Source organism: Trachypithecus francoisi, unplaced genomic scaffold (assembly GCF_009764315.1).
Source record: "Trachypithecus francoisi isolate TF-2019V2 unplaced genomic scaffold, Tfra_2.0 Lachesis_group10, whole genome shotgun sequence".
Classification (NCBI taxonomy): Eukaryota; Metazoa; Chordata; class Mammalia; order Primates; family Cercopithecidae; genus Trachypithecus; species Trachypithecus francoisi.
In genome coordinates this window covers 120,418,049-120,435,416 of record NW_022681455.1, presented here as the reverse complement: position 1 = coordinate 120,435,416, position 17,368 = coordinate 120,418,049, and the positions used below count along the sequence as shown (strand labels likewise).

At 44.0% G+C, this 17,368-nt stretch overlaps 1 long non-coding RNA gene across 3 annotated transcripts in view; it reads right to left on the bottom strand.

The window, feature by feature from the left end:
- LOC117088093 overlaps nt 1-3,817 on the bottom strand; it is a 180,446-nt gene extending 176,629 nt beyond the window's left edge. The window contains exon 1 of one of the 3 annotated variants that reach the window (XR_004438998.1): nt 3,719-3,817. This is a non-coding gene — a long non-coding RNA (uncharacterized LOC117088093). Of the gene's footprint in view, nt 1-1,780; nt 2,066-3,718 lie in introns of those variants that run through there. The other 2 variants (XR_004438996.1, XR_004438997.1) reach the window with 2 other exon arrangements.
- Nucleotides 3,818-17,368: the final 13,551 nt, after the last annotated feature.

The following is a 17,368-nucleotide window of genomic DNA, read 5'->3' as shown; positions in this document are numbered from 1 at the left end:
TCAAAACAGCAACAGCAGAGCAGTAAACCAAGTGTAAGACCTTCTAAGTACAGGATCTGTGCATTTGGGCTGGTCACACACCCACAAAGCCAGCTGGGATTTGAGGATAACACATAGAGAGTCTGGATTCGATTTTTGCAATATGCACCATTTCCTTAGGAAAGTTCAAACTTTCCCTCTGAAGTTTCTAATCTGAGTCTGCTGAATGAATTGACAATACATTAACGGAAGAAAAGCCATAACAAATCTACTTAATCATAGCTTTATGTGACATGGGAGCCCTCAAAATGAAGACCCAAAGACCCAGGGTAAAAATAGATACGCAGGGCTCAAGCCTGTAATCCCAGCACTTCGGGAGGCCGAGACGGGCGGATCACGAGGTCAGGAGATCGAGACCATCCTGGCTAACACGGTGAAACCCCGTCTCTACTAAAAAAATACAAAAAAACTAGCCGGGCGAGGTGGCGGGCGCCTGTACTCCCAGCTACTTGGGAGGCTGAGGCAGGAGAATGGCGGGAACCCGGGAGGCGGAGCTTGCAGTGAGCTGAGATCCGGCCACTGCACTCCAGCCTGGGCGGCAGAGCGAGACTCCGTCTCAAAACAAAACAAAAAAATATATACCCAGGGTATCTATTTTTATGCTTAGGTTTGATGAAGCACGGATAGCCAGGTAGAAATAGGGTTGGACAAAGAAGAGTCTGATCTAAGAGCAAGAGACTGGGGCAGAAAACCCAGCACGGCCTGTGTGTTCAAATTTTTCTTAGCTTCTCTATGTAACACTTCTTCCTCTCCAGTACAGGGCAGGACGTACAATCAAACAAGGTAGGTTAGAGAATTTCTTTATGGCCAGTTCTGAAAAGTGCTTGCAGAGGCACCTGGCATCACGAAAATGGAGTGTCTTGGGAATCAGACTGGCTTGGGTTTGAATCCTGTCGAACCATGTACTAACCACCAGAATTTCTCTGACACTTCCACTCACCATTTTGAACTTCAACTTCCCATCTATTAAATGGAGACATGGCAACCCACTCTCCGAATTACAGCTAATTCGAGGATTAAATGCAATAAAGCATAGAAAACAAACAAAAATCGAGGTCAAAGCCCGGTACATAGTAAGTGTTTCAAACCGCCCTTCTTTTTGGGCACAGATCTTGCAGATCCGTTCAAACGAAAACACACTATATATTAAAAGTGAAGCTATTGTAATTGAAGACCAAGAGAGATTCGAAAACCTGACAAATGTTTTTTAAACTGTCCGTTCTTTTGCGTTCTTTTGACTCTAATGAGACTTCCCCCTTGGATGGGAAGAGATGACCTTCTGAAAAGGCCCTCCGTCCGCGTCAGAATTTGGGGACTAAAGCATGCATCAGCTGAGAATGGTGACAAATTGCAAAGGGAAAGGGGGAGGGTAGGCAGGGTAAGAAAGAAAAGTCAGCGCTGGGATGCGAAGGGTCCACTGGTTTGTTTTCCCGGCTGGGACAGCGAACGTCTCCGCTCCAAGTTTCTGGAGCGGGGCCGGCCGCTTCGCGGCTCCCATTGGTCCGGCCGCAGCTGTTGCTAGGCGGATGGACCAATGACGCGCGAGGGGCGTCTGGGCTCCTCCTCCTCTAGGTCGCGGCTGGAGCCCGGGACACCGCGGCCTCCGCGCCTGTCCCTGCGGCTTTTTCTCTTCTTCTGCTTCTTCTTCTTCTTCTTTTTTTTTTTAAGGCGGGGCGGGGCTGGGGGCACGGTGCCCCGGAGCTCGGGCCGGTGGAAGGTTCACGTGCTAGCCTCGACTTACCTGTCTCGCGCTCCCATCGCCCGCCAGCGTTGCGCAGCCTGGAGGGACAGGGCGGGACAAGCGGGGGGTTGTTTTTTTTCCTGGTGCAAATGTGTATTTTGTGTTTTAATAACTTTACCAACTCGGTGAACTCTCGCGAGAGCACCCGCTGACTCTCTTGCCTCTGCCCTCCCTCCCAGTCTCTAACCGGCCTCTGGGCCACCTCTGACAGTTGAGCCCCCAGCCCCTGAACACACACACACACGCGGAGCCACCTCCAGTGCCTGAGCCCCCAGCCCTTACACACACCCATACACGCACGCAAACACACACACACACACACGCTGAACCACTTCCAACACTTGAGCCCCCAGCCCTTAGACACACACACACACACACACACACACACACGTTGCACCACCTGCAACATTTAAGCCCCCCAGCCCCTACACACATACACACACGCTGGGCCACTTCCAACACTTGAGCCCCTTGCCCCTACACACACACACACACACACACGCACACACGCACACACAGACATACATGCTGATGCGGGAGCATTTAGCAGTTTCCTTGCTGAAAAAGCAGGACTTCGGTTTAGAAAATGGAAATTGCCCAGGAGGAAAAGAGAACTGAGATACATGCAGCCCCAGGTACTTCGGATTAATAATACTATTGTTAATAATAATACTATCATTTCTGAGGGCTTACTCTGTACCAGATACTGTGTTGAGTAGTTGCCATGCTTCATCCTATTTAGAGCTTGGTTTGCCCATGGGTGAACAGAGGCACTGAGCAGGGGAGGCAGAAGCAGGACTGGAACCTGTCTGTGTAGCTTTGGAGCTCTTGGTTCTAGCCAGTTACTGGTGTGGTTACATGGCTGTACAATTGCCCATGTGCTTATGGCTCCCATCTGGGGATAGGTCTCAGTAGAACCTATGCCGCTGGGGCTACGCCAGCCCCATACAGTCCTATGCATAACTACCAATTCTCAGAATAAGTGTGTTTATCACCCTAGGCCCATCCGGCCCCATCACTGTATTTAACACTTGCATTTTAAGTGGATCTTCCTCAAGAATCCAGGAATGAGTGGAAAAGATATGTGTTCTGTATCTTTGGGGAACATTTTCTCTTCATCCTGCAACACACATCCACCTCAGCAGCCTCTCCTCAACTAATGTGGGAACTACAACTCACAGAGGAAAAGTGAACTGGATCAAGGCCACTCTGATCGAAGCTGGTCACTTCCCACATCTGTGAGACAGTAGAGCCAGTTCTCTGCCCGGTGAAGCAAGCCTGTAAAAGCATTTCTTTAACAAGTGACTTCAGACTTGATGTAAACTCAACTGCATACTGGAAGTCACTGTGATTCTAATTTTATGAAGAATTACCAAGTGGAGCATATTTAACAAAGTGTGTGGGGCTTTTTTTCTTACACAGTTTTCTTTTTTCTTTTTTTCAAGGTGCCTTCTTCTGATTCATCTTGTATGGCTTCACCACTGTGGCTGTCAAGATGGCATGCAAAATTATCCCTCTTTCCAGGTGAGGACGCGGAGACATGGAGACACATGTAGCCCAGTCACATAACAACACAGTAGGCAGGCCCAGTCCTGGAGCACAGATTTCCCCTCCCCCTCCCCACACCTTAGTTAGCTTCTCTGCCCTCCCTGAGTGCCTATGGCTTACAAGTTATCCATTTACAACAAAAGGTTGTTTATTCAGAATGTAGGGACTGGGAATGCAGAAGCCAAAAAAAAAAAAAATGAAGTGAGAAATGAAATCTCTTTTGTTTTTTTGTTTGGAAACTGCCCGGGAAGTGGTCTGCCAGCTAGGAGCAGGGTTGGCTGGTGAAGAAGCCCCTGCTGGCATGACTTTTTTTCTGCTTAGCAGATGCCTGTGTGCCACCCTCACCCTTGCTCTGAGCCTGGCACTCAAGGGAAACGTGTCTGTACTCACTGTGCTGTTGTCTAACAGGCTCAGCAGAAAGGCCCCAGCTAGCTTCCTTCTTCCCTTCGAAGCAGGAGAAGACCTAGGCCTGCCCACCTCCTATCCTAACAGACAGCACCTAAGAGATGGTTCTTTTGATAACTTAAAGGGGATGTTTTTGAATGTCAACACAAGACAGTATCGCCCAGCAAGTGAGAGGTTCTCGGCTCCACCCATCCCCAGAGACTCACTTGGTTTCAGAGAGATAGTACTGTCTCCTTTCCTTAAATCCCCCTAGCTTAAAAAGCCTAGCCAGAACCCTGCTTATAATCTTTCTCCATAAAGTTTATCTTCTAACTTTTCTTTAAAACCTATGGAAAATAAAAATCGGGATTGGAACAAAGCAGATTATTGTGTTTGCAGAGGCTGATATAATTGCTGGCTGTTTTCCCTAGGATCCCACTGTAACTCTTTAGGCAGCCCTGAATTGTAAAGGATGTTTGCAAAGCAGCTTTCTTCCTGAACACTGTCCTAAATCCCTCCTGTTGTAGCCCTCCACTCCCTCTCTTTGCCCGGCTTTGCCCGGTGCAGTGAGACACCTATCCACACAATGGTTGGTCTCTCCTGCTTTCAGTTTTCTTTTCAGCCAACAGCCTCACAAGCATTCTTTCTCCCTTCCACAAGTATTCCTGTGGAGTGTGTTGTGCCCCTCTGCTAGGCGCTGGGATAGAGGGAGCCAACACAGACGGCGCTTACAGTCAAGTGGGAGAAATAGTATTCCCCAAACCTTCACAAATCCAAACTTAACAGTACCACAAAGATGTATGTTCGGCCGGGCGCGGTGGCTCAAGCCTGTAATCCCAGCACTTTGGGAGGCCGAGACGGGCGGATCACGAGGTCAGGAGATCAAGACCACCCTGGCTAATACGGTGAAACCCCGTCTCTACTAAAAAAAATACAGAAAAACTAGCCGGGCGAGGTGGCGGGTGCCTGTAGTCCCAGCTACTCGGGAGGCTGAGGCAGGAGAATGGCGTAAACCCGGGAGGCGGAGCTTGCAGTGAGCTGAGATCCGGCCACTGCACTCCAGCCTGGGCGACAGAGCGAAACTCCGTCTCAACAACAACAACAACAACAACAAAAAAAAAGATGTATGTTCATGACACAGTGATAACGTATGCTAACGGGACTTAAACCCAATTAGAGCGATCAAGACAGGCTTCATAGAGGAACAGACCTGTGAGGTCTCATAGATAGACAGAGGGTAGAGGTTGGAGATGAGAGTGGATAGAAGTAGAGCTAGCACAGGCAAAGGCCCTCTGCTGGGCTTGGCATCTGCCCTGAGCACAGTTAGCAGAGCCTGTTCAGGCCAATCCACTTTCCATGGATGGGAAATTGCTTTTTACAGAGACTGGTAAAAATTAGCTTCTTTAAGAACACTGGTCTTTCCCTTGAGACAAGAAACTGGAACCATATGTTTAGGCCTGGTCTTGCTAGGTGGGTGTACAACTCACCAAAAGGATAAAATCAACACATTTTTCACTGCTTCCATAATCAGGGAGTGGGAACGTTGGAGTCCTACTGATTTTTGCCTTGGCTCAGGGTAGCTTATATTATTGAGAAATGCTAAACTTTCAGTGCCCCTGTATTGAACGAGTTCAGATTCAAATTTAACTGAGATTTATTAAGTGCTGACTAGGAACCTGGTATTTCCTAAGTATTACCCCTTGGAAGCCTTACAACAATTCTGGAAGATAGAATTTTTCAACCCCTTTTCACAGATGAGAAAACCAAGGACTAGAAAAACCCCTGGATCCTCATCCCAAGTCTTTGTCATGGATGCATGAGGATAAAGTCTTCTTTGACAGCTCACCAAATGAATGTTTTGTGTCACAGGCTCACAAAATGTCAGGTTCAGACAGCATTTCATACAGACATTTTTTTTTTTCAATTATTTGCCAGTGTTTGATCTTTAACATCCTTGACATGTCCAGCCTCAAGTTGAATCTCTCTTCTCTTAGGAAATTCACTGATGAAGCCAGTTTGACTTTCAGATCTTTGATTTTTCAAAAAAGCTTTTAGCCTTCAGACTTCCAATTGGCTTAAACAGGAAACATAACCATTTTAGGAATGATGTGGATATAATGTTTAAGCAAAGGTAATGGGCATAAACAGCATCTGATGTACTAACAGCAAAGGTCATTACTTGGTGATTATGCCAATTCTGCAAATAAAGGAAGAACTTAGAGTAGCTTCATAAACACCATAATCTAAGTGTTTAAGATCCCCTGAGGGCTAGGCTCATCTCCTCTTGACCCTACAATCTCTCCTGCATTCTTGGGATTCTAAATTGCAATATTAAGTCATTGAATTGACCATTCTTCTCAATGGCCTAACAATGGAAATCCTTCTAGACCTAATACCATCAAATTGCTGCTCTGAGGTTTACCTATCCACACTTCTATGCCGGGGTTGCAGCAGAAGGGGCCGTGAAGTTGACGTATTTGGAGCCAATGATGAGCCAAACCTAGAGTCAGTTTCCTAAGTCTACAGGCAACCTATGTTCTGCTTCATGTTGCTTCTCCAGTTGGGTTCTCCCTCGATAGACACCAATTGGCTCACACCTGTCTTAAGTATCAGTCACAGCAGTCCCTTCCACCACTACCAAATAGATCCTCTTTTAATTCATCCATCCATCCAACAAATATTTACTGAGCTCCCACTATGTGCCACAGTGAGGGGGTGAAGTGAAAAAGCGGCCCTGTCTCCACTTTTACGATATGCGCAGTTTCGTGGAGGAAAGAAGATAATATTTAAAGGGCCAGTAATGAAATGCCAAAGTCCAGTGATTATGCATAATCACATATTCCCTTCAAAAATTTGTCTTTGGTTCCTGAGAATGGAATGGAAGGCAGGGAAGCAGACTTTACTGTCAGTCCTTTGCTAACAACGTTGACATTTTATGACCTTTATTAATTTTTTTCAAGTAGCTATCAGGCTGTTAGATTATGGTGTCTGTTGGCTCGTTTACCAGTTGATGATCTTCCTTTACTCCGTTAGAACGAAAGTTCCATGAAACGAGGAACTTTCTCTACCTTACTCACCTCCGAACCTCCAGGCTCTATCAGAATTCCTGGAACCAAGTGAGAACATCATCAGATTTTTTGACCTAATACATGACTTTCTCCTTAAACCTGATTGAGGCAGGAGTGCTAGAAGCAGCTCAACATCCAGGTGACCAGGAGTTTCAGCAGACAGCTTTCCCGACCCGCATCTATCTGGAGCGTCCTGCTGCCATTTTGTGTTACCGTCATTCCAAGAGCTCTAGTTTACTCTTTAGCCATTCCTTGGGGATTTGGAGAGAAGGCTATTTTTGTTTTAATAATTTAATTACTGGTTAACTATTACATCGAAGTTCAGAGATAACTTCTTGAGTTTGCAACTGAAAACCATTTTTTCTACTTTCTCTCCCTGACCATCCACCCATCTCTTCCCAGAAATAGGTGCCTAATATAAAACCCATATACTTGGCAGTTGGTCATGGAAGCATGTGAACCTTATCCCACCCTAATCAAGGAAGGGAGAAATGGAAAACTTGATCCCCAGGTACCTTCATAGGAACCCCAAAAAATAAATAATTAAATAAAATAGAGGAGATGCTGGCATTGTCCAGCGCTGATAACATTTTCCTTTTTTAAAACAATCATTATGTTTGTGCTTGCGGCATGCTTTGTAATCACTTCTGAACACTGTTCTCTACATCAGCACAGCATTTTATCCATTTTGAGGAAACTGCAGTTGAGGTCAAGAGTGGATGAGGGCCTTCTCCTTGAGATAGAACAAACAGCTCCAACCCTGGAACAGATCCACACCCACAAAAGTCTCTTCTGTCCCTGCTACCATTTCCTCCAAGGGTTAAATCTCCCACATGATTAAGTGCAAAGGGGAACATCCACTTTCTGAGTAGGATTTGCGCACAAAGAAAGAAGCAGCATCTCCAGGAGGTCATTATCAGGGCTGGAAGCGGGGGCTATGCTCAGAGCCCAACATCCACCCCATCTCTGTAGTGTGGCACTGGCAATTAGAGATGTTGTCTGTCATCCCCAAATCCCAGACTAGGAGGAGGGCAGTTGGATGTCACTGGAGGAGACAGAAGATGGATAGTCCTGGGAGGTTCCTCTGTCCTATCGATGCAGACACACCCGTCTCTCTGTCTTATTGCTTACATCACCTTCAATTTGACCAGATGGACATCATGGGAGGATTTTCGTCCGGATCAGGATTCTTAAAACACTAGCAAAAAGAGCTGGCTCTTGGGAGACATGAGGATGGGGCCATTAGAAGTTGGGAGCTGGGGTCATTAGGAAGCAGCCAGGCTGTGTAGAGGCACAGGGGAATTTCTACTCAATAATGGGAAATGTGAACACAGGTTAGTGCTGTGATTACAGCATCCTGGAGGGGGGCTCTGAGAGGCCAGGAATAGATTATGACTCACTCAAGCAAAACATAGGGGAAGGGACAAAGGTTGCCCCTCTAGTCTCTAGGAAAGGCACTCCTGTGGGAGGAGTTATTCCACTCCAGGGTGTGGATGGGAAGGCCCATTTCAGAGCATCACTCTGGGAAGTGGCACGTAAGTATTCTTGGACCTGGGAGAACTAGACCAGATTGGATCAGTTCAATGAAAGCCCAGAACAGAACTCTTTGGAGAGCGTATAAAAGGATCTGCTAGCCCTGGAGTGGCAAGATCACTGAATTGCAGAGTTTTCACCCTGTTTCTAGGGGACAACTGGGCAAGAACCTGGGGGAACAGACTCAAAAACACAGATTTATTCCAAGAAAATGTTTAGATATACACATAAAGATTTATACGTAAGAAAGTACATCCGTGGGATATTTATGTGGGTGAAAAAATGAGAAATAATCTAAATGTCCAATAACAGAGGAAATGACTTAATCAATTTCAGTGCCTTCCTACAATGGTACTTAGCAAACTTTTAAATATAAAATCATGTTTTCAAAGCAATGTTAATGACATGGGAGAATGATTATGAAATGCTAAGTAAAAAATGCAGCTTACCTTATGAAAGTGAATTGGATGTAATCCCAATTTAATATAGAGAAAAAAAACCCAAAAGGAAATAGACTAAACTGTTAACAGTGGTTTTCTGTATGTAGTAGAACTAGGAGTAATATTTTTAAAAGATGTTCAATGTTTTCCAGAGTATCCCACATAATATGTGGAACACATTGAACCACAGTAAGTGTTCAGTGTATTCCACATATTAATATGGATTGATACATATGTGTGTATAACTAATATATATATATATTACATACACATTGGTTTTTCTCCCCTCCTTATCTTTCTTGCCCTGCTTATTCCTCTACACACCAATGTTTACTACTTGACACACTATGTATTTAGTGGTTTATTTGCTATATTTCACTGTTTGCCCTTTTTGTCATCATAAAAATTAAATATTCTTAAAATATTTTAAAAGAATAATTATAATTGCAGAAAGGGTAAGCTTTCCCCATTTTTATAATCATGGCAAAGTCAAGGCCAGGATACAGGATATATTAAGCTATCCTTTGTCATGAGGGCTGGTCAATGACAGCCATCAGTTTCAGTCCCAAATGGGGAAGTAGAGGAAGAGGCTACCCCAGCAGTAGAAAGATAGCATGGATGACCGCAGAGTTAGAGGCTCTGAACCCTGGGTTTCCACTTGGAAAAAGATTAAGTCCTTAGGATATAAATTCCCAGTGTAAGACCAGTAGGTACCAAGGGTGGACTGCGACAATGTGAATTTAATCAATTCATCCATAATGTCCAAGTTCTCCCCTGAATTACTGTTGCTCCAATCACAATCGACCCGTGACACATTTTGCTTGAAGACAGGAGTTTAGATGTTGCATGGTATACTGAAAAGGGTCAAATATATATGTTGATTTAGAATCCCGACTTCAGTACTTCTTAGCCATGTGACCTCATTGAAGGTATTTAAACTGCTGTCCTAATCCTTAGTTCCCTCACCTGCAAAGTAACACTAATCTCCCTAAGTTATTTTAAGTATGAAATGAGATTATAGATGAAAGTTCTTACATAGGGCTGGGTATAGGGTCTGCCCAATTCACCCTGGCCACTGTTCTGGAAGTCTAGTTTTCTAAGAAGAAACCCAATCAGTAATAGCTTCATACAACAAATATCAATCTCCACATTGGCTTAATCATGATTTAATGATTCTATAATCTCATTGCAGATGGTAATCAGGACATAAAGGGGTCTCTGAGTAGGGAATTCCTCTATTTCAGTGTGGTGTGCAGACCGCCAATATCCCAACTCCCAGCAGAGCTTGTTAAAATAGGGCACAGGCTAACCATGGGGAGTTCCTGGCCTCACTGGACATCTGAGTCACAAGGTCTAGGGGTGAAACCAGAAAATCTACACTTTTAGAGGGTCACCAGGTCATTCTTATGCACAGTAGAATTTGAGATCCACTGCAGCTAATGTTTCCAAGAATCAGTAGAGGTGCTTATGACCTTTTTTAGGTCAAGGCACAAACTTTGCATCCTTTCTCCTCTTCCAACCCATAATTCTTTTTGTTAGGGTGATGTCTCAGAGAGTGGCCTTGCAGAAAGAATACAGTCATTTTCCATGTAGTGTTTGCGATCCTTCCGAAGACTCCTGTTCAGTGGCAGAACTGTGACATGCTGAGCCTGGCCTTGCAGGGCTGTGGTTAGCCATACAGTAGTCCTGAAAGTCCAGTGTTCAACATGGATTCATACAGTCTGTGCTTGGTTTTAAGATTTGTACAAATGATCTCATTGAAATCAGAATCAAAGAAAGATTTATCCTCATTTTCATACCTCCCCACAAATTAATCTTTTTCCCTGTTTCACCATATTTCTTCCTTCCAGGCCTTGAATACTTAAGTTTTACAAATTCATAATCATTACACTGATATGCTTCTGAGATACGAGTCTTTTAATTTCATGATCAATATCCTTTCCACTTTCCTTTTTCTGGTGGTCCTCCCACACTGTAGAATTTCCTTGTAATAATTAATTCTTAACCTTTAAGAGACTTTGCAGTTCTCACAGCATTTTCATGCCCATTATCTTATTAACAGAATAATTTATTTAGATAGCTGTGTTCCTTCTCATGAAAAGTATCTCAGCAGAGACTAACCCAGCAAAGTGCTTAGAAGCTTGAGCTCTGGAACCACAGACCCAAGTTTAATTCCTGCCATTTAATAACTGAGTGAATTCAGACAAGTAATGTAGCCTCCCAGAACCTGTATCTCTTGTCTCTACCATGTAGGTAGATAATCACAGTACCCACCCAGAGTGTAGCTGTAAGGATAAAATGAGATAATCATTTGTAAAATGCTTAGCATGATGCCCAGCATAGAGTAAGGGTTCCATTAATGTCAATTATTATTGTCATTATCATTGTTATTAAAAATATTAGATAAAAGCTTTTAATGACTGTAGGAAGTAGGAGGAAACTAACTTCATTTGACCGGATCTGACCCCCAAATCTAGCTTACACCAATCCAGTTTTCAACCCAGAGTTCAGGAAAGAGAGGACAACATTTTAGGCAATGCCCATCACTGATTGTTTGTCTAATGGAGAGATTATGATTCCATATTGTAGAAGTAACAGCTTCACCTGGGACAGAGAGATAACTTTTGAGTTTTTACACCAGACTTGGATATAGCTGGTTAAAATTAAATCCAGATTTTTCATAGCTTAGAAATGTTTGAAACCTCCTTTTCATAGTTTTCACATGGTTCTTTTTAGACTGGATATGAGAATGAGGAGAGGGGGTTCTTACTGCCAAGTTTCTCATGGGGAAGCATGTTCTTGCAGGCCCCAGCAAACTTGCTTGGTTCCAGGAGTTCAGGCCCAGGTAAGCTTTGGACAAACACCTGAGGCTCTGGGAGGCTTAATTGAGATGAGCCTGAACTTAAATGTTTTATGAGGTACGCCCATTGCTAATTTTCTTGGCCAAGTTTGAGTCTGTCTCACTCCTGCTAGCACCTGAGAAACTCAAGTCTTCACCATAGAGCCTTGATTGATTTCACCTTACTGTTTCTTTGGGCACAGTAGACCGTGTTTGTGTCTGTCCCGGTCACCCAACGCCATCACACTGAGACCTGTAGCCTCCTATCCTTTCAACCTGGGAGTCATTACTGCCTTTGTGCAACTTGTCTGGAAGTTCCAGAAAAGCCAGGCCTCGTATCTTCTTTAGCCAAGTCCTCAAGGACAAGACCAAATTCTCTCTCAAATATAACAAGTCTGGTGAACAAGGGAACATGAAATCCAAGCATCTTAACCAAGCTTCCATGTGACTTGGGAGCCAAACAGCCTGTTTTATGAAAGAAGAAAAAATACCCCAGCTGGATAAAGCCCGTGGGGTGATCTGAGAGAGAAGCCAATTACTCTGCTGAGATTTGCCATCTCTTTTTGGTTTCAACAAGCTTCTCCCCACCAAAGTTCAGAATCATCTGGAAAACTTTTTCTCAGCTACCTCCAACCTTCAGACTGTATATACCCCAACTTATTTATTTTTTGTTTATATCAAGAATCACTCATACATATGCCAACAATATTATTAGAAAACTCACACCCAGAAAGCTTGAGTGAAACAATACCTATAGGTCCATGCAATTTTTAGACTGTTTTTCAGGCCAGCAGGAAACAAACTGAAAAGGCACCAGCCAGTTAGATAACAGCACACTGATGTTTCACTCCTACATGTGTATTGCTGTTTGGAATGTTCTAGATGTTCTAGATCAGTTATGTTCCAGCCAGAAAGAAAAATCAAAGCCTAAGAGCTCAATGGCAAACATTCAATATGGGAAACCATATCATAAGGTACAAAGACATTAAAGGGTATGAGGAAGCAACCCACAGATTTGCAGCAACTAGATTCTCCTAGGGCTGGAGAGACAAAAGGATGTGGCTTTCTCAAAACTCAAAAGCCGGAGCTGTGTGGCAGCAGCATGGATGACAGAGGCTTTCTGGGTGGAGCTGGAATTCTGGAGGAGAGACAAGCATTTGCTGGAGATGCTGATCAGAGCATAACAAGAAAAGGAAAAATATCCTGGCCACTCTCTTTCTCTCACCTTCCCACTCCAACCATTGGTTCCCATTGGCTAAAGCCAATCAGGAGCCTGTTCCTAAAGGAATGGGGGAAATATAGTTTGCAGGATTCAGTATTCCCAAGAAATAGGTCTAAAAATAGTCAGTATACAGCCAGCACACATATGTGACCAATGCCATTATATGTAAATTTTATACTTGTTACCTAAAAGCAAAGTTACCTAAGAGCAAAGTATATTTCTTTTTTTTCTTTTCTTCTTTTTTTTTTTTGAGATGGAGTCTCACTCTGTGGCCCAGGCTGGAGTGCAATGGTGTGATCTCGGCTCACTGCAGCCTCCACCTTCCGAGTTCAAGCAATTCTCTTGCCTCAGCCCCCTGAGTGGCTGAGATTACAGGAGCCCGCTATCACGCCTGGCTAATTTTTATATTTTTAGTAGAGACATGATTTTACTATCTTGGCCAGGCTGGTCTTGAACTCCTGACCTCGTGGTCCACCCGTCTTGGCCTCCCAAAGTGCTCAGATTACAGGCGTGAGCCACCGCGCCCGGCCAAGCAAAGTACATTTTCAAGTGCATTAGCGTGTGTTGTCTCTATATTACTATCTTCACATGTTGTGGCAGATACTTTATTCTCATATTGTCAATACCTAGTACATACAGTAAAGTCTCCATCAATGTTTCTGAAGAAAGAACACCAAGTCTATGAAGACCACATTTTTAACTCGAAGGAGAGACAGCGGGAATGTAGGTGGTGAGCGGATTCCTGGGCTGACAGAAGGATTCCATGAGATGCTAGATTTGTATATGCCTCATAAGTGTAAGGCCCAGACAAACACACACTGTCAGTTCTCTTTGCACTGTGTGTGCCAGTAAAACAATCCAACATCTTCTTTTTTTCAGGGTGATGTTGACACATGTCAAATACATTAACATTCCTATTGAAATGACTCATTTATAGGGAACAGTCAGCTCAGAAAGATAGGAGGGGAAGAGTGAGAAAAGCATTTTACAATTGTTCAAGATTTTATGAGCAGTACATCTTTTGTTTTTTGTTTGAAAGACGGCAATCATGGTATTACTGTTATCATATCATTATTTTACATCATCACAATGGTTGTTGCTGTAATTTGTATATTGCATTAACTGCAGCAACTTAGAAGTCCAAATGAGGTCACCGAGCTAGAGATTGGATGTGAATGACAACACCTCACCTGCTCGGCTGCTGTGGCTCCCCACGCTTGCCAGTTTCTCTCTCTTCCTTAGTGTGTCGAGAGTGGCGGTGCCCTAAACCTTCTCTGGCATCTGTGTGGCTCCTGCCCTGTCCTCCTTTCTCTTGCACTCTGCTGAGACCTCTGCTCACCCTCCTCAGGTGGGTGCTCATCCCACGAGGCTGAACTCGGGGGTCAGGTTTGGGGAGTTGCCCTCCCTTCCCTTCAAAGCCTCCTCTGCATAAAGTTAGAACTTTGTTGTTGATGTTGCTTGGTTGAGTTGGTTTTTTTTGTTTGTTTGTTTTTAGGAATATTTGACTGTATCTGGGGCTGTAAATGAAAGGAAACAAGAATCTATCAATTTTTGCAACTAACGGTGAGCCTGTTTAGAACACCCCCACCCTAGGCCTAGACCACTGCTTCCTCATGAGGTCTTCACAGAGCTGCCTCGCTAGGTGCATTCTAAACTTCTCCATGCAGGGAGAGCAGCTTCTCTCTCTAGGCAATAATCTCAAGCATATCTTAGTCCCAGAGCCCATGCCTACTCACCATGGGATGCAGAGGGCGGAAACTGTGCTTCCTGCATCATGTTTAAGACCGCTTTCTATCTCTGTCCTAGTATTGACCTCAATCCTGGATGATAGACAATGGGGAATTCCATTGTCTTCAAGAAAACACATCTCCTCCCCCATCGCCCACACCCACCACCCACACATACACACATAACGCTAAATAGGTGATCAGAATGTAGTTGTGTGATACCCAGGCAGTTCTCCAAGCTGAACCACTAAATGTTCAAGAACTCTGCCCATAGATTATCAACACAATGGTTTAGGGTGGTCTTCACCCAGGATGGTCTACTTTCTGTTTTTCACCATGCCTTTTCAAGATGACAGGAGTATTCACCAGCCATCTTCTGCTTATACATTATAACAGAAACACACTAATACCACCAAGGACCAGCCCTGGTTCACAGGCACAGGGCAAATGGAATCTCAGTGGAAAAAAAAAAAATACCACTTCTGTTCCATCACAAAATATTGACAATGAAAACAGAGCTATAGCTCAGTCAAACATTCCATTTTAAGTTACCAAAGTTCTTCTAAAAATGTGTATTCGGTTTCATGGCTCCTTACAGGTTTTCCCCAAGGACCCTGGACAATGCTGTTTTTTTCTATGTGCGCCACTAAAGGGCCCATCCAGGTATTTTTTCTCAGACAAGAAAACAGGGTACTATGTTTCCAAAGGGGTAGTTTTTAGCAGAAAACTGCTTGCAGATCTGAAACGATAGAGCTTCCAGCTTTGACAAGACCTAGGCAAGGACTTGAAAGGCAGTTTTGGTCCTGACACATATACACCACTATTGCTTAAGTCTGGTGGCTTCAACAAGTGGTTACCCTGCTCGGTAGTGACCCACTGTGGCCACTGGCCCTGTCTTCACTTGATTTATACATCCCGTGGTTCCCCACCTCCCCCTCATATATACATTGCAAGGCCTCTGCCCGTGTGATCTAATTTAGACCAGCAGCCTTCCCTGTATTGGTCCAGATAAACATACCCCAGGAAAGTGCTCCATCAACTTGCCTGTGTGAGAAGTCCAACTGCAAATCAACCTCTCAAGCCTGGAACATTCTCTCTTGTGACATTTGATATGGGTATCCTGCTTGAATGCTTTGGGTTTTTTGACGTTATTGGTGATGATTTTCTATATATAGCATCTTCAATATCTGTGCCATCTCTCCTACCAAGAGATCACAGGATCTTCCCTTGAACTTCAGTTTCAGCTACTTGGAGAATAATTGTCTACTTCTTAGAAACCTCTGTAACCCCTACACTGAAATCTATGTGTGCCATTAAGCTTACAGTGGAAGGAAACCTATTGCAAAGAAATCCTGAAAATTTTGTGATATTGTTTGACTGTCTTTACATGATGCAACAATAGACAGGGTTTTTAAAAAATGGATTTGTGGTAGAAAGCAAAAGGAGAGGGTGTTTTTGGAAACTGTGACTCTCCTTGAGAAACTCTTCTTCCATGCAGCCAACTCTGTTTTACTACCGTCTTGTTTCCATGGGATTGCAGCATAGGTTTCCCTGATTTCAAAGCCTCATCTCTTTTTACATTACCACACTGCCTGCCATTTAGTTGAGCAGTTGTTTGACAGCCATGTCTTAGTTCTGTGATGCATCACTCAAAGCAAAGTTTTGAATTCTACAGTCAGTTTACCCAGAAAAACAGCCAGGAACAAACAGCCTCAAACTAACCTACCTACCTTCCTTCCTGCCTGCCTTCCTTCCTGCCTTCCTTCCTTTCTGCCTTCCTTCCTTCCTGCCTTCCTTCCTTCCTGCCTGCCTTCCTGCCTGCCTTCCTGCCTGCCTGCCTTCCTGCCTGCCTGCCTGCCTTCCTGCCTGCTTTCCTTCCTGCCTTCCTTCTTCCCTTCCTGCCTTCCTGCCTGTTTCTTTTTTCCTTTCTTCCTTATTTTCCTGCTCTCTTCTTCCCTTTCTTCCATCTTTCTTTTATCCTTTTTTTCATCAGTGTTGGTAATTTACCTGGGTATCTTTTAACTCCTATCAAAACTTAATTTGCTATCATCTTTTACCTAAGCACATGAAAATTAATCTTCTCACAGAAGTGGAGACATCTGTGATTCATTTCCTGAGCTTCTCCAGCTGCTGTCAAATTGCTTTCACTTCATCTGTATCCCTACCAGCCTGAGCCTGGTCTAGGAGAAACCTTCTAAATTGCCTCCACAAACCTTTTCTCTCCTTTTTCCTATGAACCCATAATATCAAAGGCCTTTCTAGGGAGAATGGCCATTTTCCCCAGTGTATGCCTGTTGTCCTTCAATTATTATTTCAAACGTGCCCTTTAACTCTCAAAAGTGTCCTGATTTTCTGACAAATGATGCAGCCACTCAATTCCTAAGAGATCTTTCAACTTGGCTTAGACCCCAATTTCATGGCTTGGGGCAAGCAAGCTGAAGCCCTCCCTGGGATTTCCCAAAAATCTGTGTGTGCCTGAGGTTCACTCCCACTCGCTTCTTTGTGCCTCCCTGAATTTTCTTTTTCTCTCCTACCAACCTGGATACAAAATTCAGCTTTCATTGCATGACTCAAAATCTCCACTAATGTAAATCTTATAAACCTTTTTGATATACGATATACTTTAAATTTTGAGAGAGTGCTGGGAATAGCCACATCGTGGTTTAGAAGCCCCTCCCAATTGATCTTTCTGGTCCTCTCCCACCTCCTGGGCTTCAACCTCCCTATCTCTCCTCCTCAGCTCAGGAGCAATAAACACATTCCTGTCTGCCCCCTACAGAGCCTTGCTGTTCATATCAAGCCCCTAGAGGCCTCAGCTCATATCCCA